Raw genomic sequence first — 4,167 nt, 5'->3', positions numbered from 1 at the left:
GGGATAAAATCAGGATTTTGAATATTCCAAGAGGTTCCATTTTACAAGTGGACAAACCAATGGAAAGTCCTTTGAATTGCAATTGTGCATGAATCGAAACGAAGATATCTTTGTGCTTTTACGTGGTCCTGTCTTACCAAGCATGCATTGGTCGACTTCGGACGTCAAGACCTAACAAGTCTCCATCGATCCTGATCTTTATTTTATCTCATGCTTCAAGGTTTTTTCTTTTGATTTATTTACTATTCATATGAGCAAAGATAAGTAAATGCAGAAGTAGAAGGTTATACCGTTATAGAAACATCAAAAACTGACAAGTTGGAAATTTAAGTTTTTCAAGTACGAATTATTATTTAATCTGCTAGTAAAAAGTTCATATAATAATGAGGTTGTTGGATGTTAACTTGGTAGACATATTTAAACTAGAATTCTCCTTATAATTGTCGAAGATTAACCATAAGTGTCGTCTGTAAAGTTAACATACATAATTACCTAATTAATGCAAAGTTTGAAAATTATGAGGGTAGATTTATATTCTTGTACCATTAAAAGAAAATGTACATGTCTTCAATCTTGAAGCCTTATATAAGTAACGAATACTCGGATGTCTTTCAAAGTAAATTTTTTTTTTTTTTTGAAAAAGAATATACAATTTCATAAATAGATTTTTAAAAGCATTTGATTCCCACAATATATGTAAAGATGTGATTCAAGCTAGTAACATGTTGAAAAAGATATAAAAACTAGAGTGCAGGACAATATTTTACCCGAACTGTAGAAATGGACTGGCCAAGACTAAAATTGTAACAAAATTTGGTAAGTTGAGTTACATTCAAACGGAGGTGAACTTATAATACTTGAATTAAGGTTAGCATGACTAAAATTGGTATATTTTCCGTAAGAACTAATTGAAAAGAAACCTAAGTATAACTTAATTCAAAACTCCAATTGAATGGTACGGTTATCACGTTGATCGGAATAAGAACTAAACTAAAATAATTAAAATTAAAGGCAATACAGAGTACCTATAATGGAAACCAAGTGCTAATCATATTATACATCATAAAGGACTAATTCACCTATCAAAATATAGAAGGAGATAGATACTACAAACTTTTAAGAGAAATAAGTCTCTCAATAGCTAATCCTAATTTTTTTTTTTTCTTTTCCACCAATTTCTTCATGTCTAGTACTATTGTACTAATACAGTACTTTACTTGATATTCAAAACAATATGCATAGAAAATTTGAAGGTAGCACCCTTAACATTCTGTCTTCAATGAGATATATCACTATCATTATCAGTCTATCTCCAAGCCTTAACATTCTGGCTTCATGTTTAAAAAGCATGGTATACATTGATAAAGTATAAAAGAGAGAAAAGAACAAATAAGCAAAAGTAATTGGAAAAATACAAAGTCTTACACAATTTACACTACACATTAAAATTACTACTACAAAACTCGTACTTTAGACCCACCAGCTGCAAAAGAGTGAGAGAAACAAAGGGACTGGCTTCAGCCTCCAGCCTTCAGGTGGACCAAAATCAAAATGTTCCTTAACAGCACCAAAAGACCTGCCCCAAACAGACAAAGATTAAAACATTCTCTTTTTCACTTTCATCACAAAGCTACTTAGATTCATTAAATCTGAGATTCCGTCTCCTCAAAAATATAATTAAGGAATAAATATGAAAAGTAAGGAATATTTTGAGGAAAATATTTCCTATTCGTTTATATTGGTTATCCTCGAAAAGAAAAACAATATTAAATAGAATATTGCACTCAAATTAGAACGCTAGTTTTTGAACTTAGGAACAAAATAGTTTTCCTTTTCTTTTCCCTGGTTCATTTCTTATGATGTACTCCCTCCGTTCCAATTTATTTGCTACAAGCACTTTTTCACAAAGACCAAGGAGGGAGTGGGGACCATTGACATAAATGGAATTAACAAAAAAACAAATAGGTAAATTGTGAGACCTATGTATTATATATGGAAACATTTACAAAATCAAGAAGGGAGTGATGGCAAATTTGTAAATAAAGTGTGGGACCTATGTACTACATATGGAAATATTTGCAAATGTAGCAAATAAATTGAGACACCCCTAAATGGCAAAATGTAGCAAATAAATTGAGACGGAGGGAGTAAATGTTGTTTTTACCTTACATGTAGAGCCTTTTGAAGTTGTGTTACAAATTTATAAAATATTAAGTATTATATATATTGTAATTCATAATTTTAACTGATAGGAGTATATAATAACATTCCCCTGACAAAAAGGGAGTATATAATAACATGATATTATATAACTAAAAAATTTAGTGATTATTTAGTCATAAAAAAGAATAGTAGCATAAATTGAAGTTAAAATGTTATCAAATTAGTTAGTTAAGTGGTAATTATTGTAAAAGCAAGAAGTGGTCAAATATTAAATTAACTAAGCAAGAATATTTACAAATTGATCAGAGATATTTTTAGACTTTAATCAAAGAATTGAAGGCAAAAAGCAAATTATTTGTAGACAAACTTGTGATGCAATTTATCATCATTCTTTATGGACCAGACAATTGAGACAATATCTTTGGGAAATCAATGAACTTTAAGAGGGAATAAAACATTCAGAATCAAATATGTTAAGATCATCAAAGATGTGATTCTTTTTGTCACAGATTTTGAATACTTGTGAATCATAAAAAAAAAAATATGCAAAATCATGATAATGTTAGAGCTACACATGTAAATTAAGATAAGCTCTATAAATTGATATTTTGGAAATGCATGTTAGCAAAAAAAACGCCGTCTTACATTGAAGCATGACAAGAACCTTCTGCAAGAAATGAAAGAAAAATTCATCTTCTTCTTCTTTTTCTTTCTTTTCGAGCTATGAAGTTCAACAAGCATGTTATAATCATCAGAGCAAATGATAATGCCAGGAGAAGTCAAGAACACACTGCGACGAATCGGAGGGGACCAAAGGCTGCTTCTTTCGTAATCGAAATCAAACTCTAAGGCGTCGAAAAATTTGCCTAAAAGTCTATCTGATTTGGACTTGGATACTGAGAGGATGTGGCGGTGTTCATAATCTTTGCTATTAGTGGGTGAACAAGTGCTGCTGATGCAGCTGCTGCTGCTGTTATCTGCTGATGATAATGTAGAGGTCGTGGCTGATGAGGAAGCCGATGAGAGCTCGGACGATGACATGATAGTGGTCTTTCAGGAAAACTATGGGGTTAGATTTAGATGATGAGAAGAGATGATTGGAGGTTGATATTAAATGGAGGTGAGCTAGCTAACCATAAGTGATGCCTGTTGCAATTATACTAGTAGCATGGTTGGCAAATTTTCTATACAAAAGTGGATGTTGAGGTTATAAGTGTAACTTAACATAATAGTAATTTTTTTTGTTTTTTTATGGCAACATATAGATACCTTTCTTATCCAAAATAAAAAGATATTCATATTTGCAAAAGTCTTACATGGACCTGGTACATATTAAAACTAGTTGAACGAAAGGTCACGCGTGCCAAAAATGGTACACGAAGTAATACATATTGGTCCCTATTTTAACATATCGACTTTTTTTTAAAACCTAGCATTGGCTCACGTATGTGCCTGGTCCAATACCTCCATGAAAATGGTCATTATGTTTTAAGCAAGGGTCAATATAATAAAAATAAGGTCAATTGGTAGAGACTTTCTCTCTCTAAGAGTTTTCTCTCGATGATTCATCGTTGCAATGGCAAGAAACTCAAAGAGTCCGAAAGTGTCCAGTAAACCAAGGGGTCCGACATCGGATTTGATGGCGAAAAAAACGAAATCGATGGATGAGCTGTTAGGAATCTCGGCTATGGAGATTGAACCAGTTGTTAGAACGGAGGAGGAAGATCTTAGGGAGATCAAACAGAGTCAACAAACTCATAGATTGTTCTCAGAATGGCTTTCTTCGATTCACTCGACGGCGGAAAAAGTTGAATCAGAGAAGGTTAGGCGAATTAGCTGGGCGGAGCAAGGAGTGACTGAAACGGTGCCGATTTTACAAATGGATACAGAGGTGAGTAGTCCTAAGTCTAATCCTACTGTAAATGTGAATGATGTTGATGTTACTCGAATAGATAAGTGTAAGCAGAATGTTGCTGTGGATCGAATTGTTAAAATTGATTTAGA

General features: G+C 32.6%; 1 long non-coding RNA gene across 1 annotated transcript; it reads right to left on the bottom strand.

The window, feature by feature from the left end:
* Positions 1-1,223: 1,223 nt before the first annotated feature.
* On the bottom strand, positions 1,224-3,326 carry LOC125496356 (uncharacterized). Its single transcript, XR_007273023.2, has 2 exons — positions 2,809-3,326; positions 1,224-1,576 (listed from the first exon to the last, which is right to left on the bottom strand). It is a non-coding gene; the product is annotated as an uncharacterized LOC125496356 (long non-coding RNA).
* Positions 3,327-4,167: the final 841 nt, after the last annotated feature.

The sequence above is a fragment of the Beta vulgaris genome, chromosome 4, assembly GCF_026745355.1.
Source record: "Beta vulgaris subsp. vulgaris cultivar EL10 chromosome 4, EL10.2, whole genome shotgun sequence".
In the NCBI taxonomy this organism is placed as follows: domain Eukaryota; kingdom Viridiplantae; phylum Streptophyta; class Magnoliopsida; order Caryophyllales; family Amaranthaceae; genus Beta; species Beta vulgaris.
The sequence above is the reverse complement of the archived record's forward strand: the minus strand, read 5'-3'. Positions and strand labels throughout refer to the sequence as shown.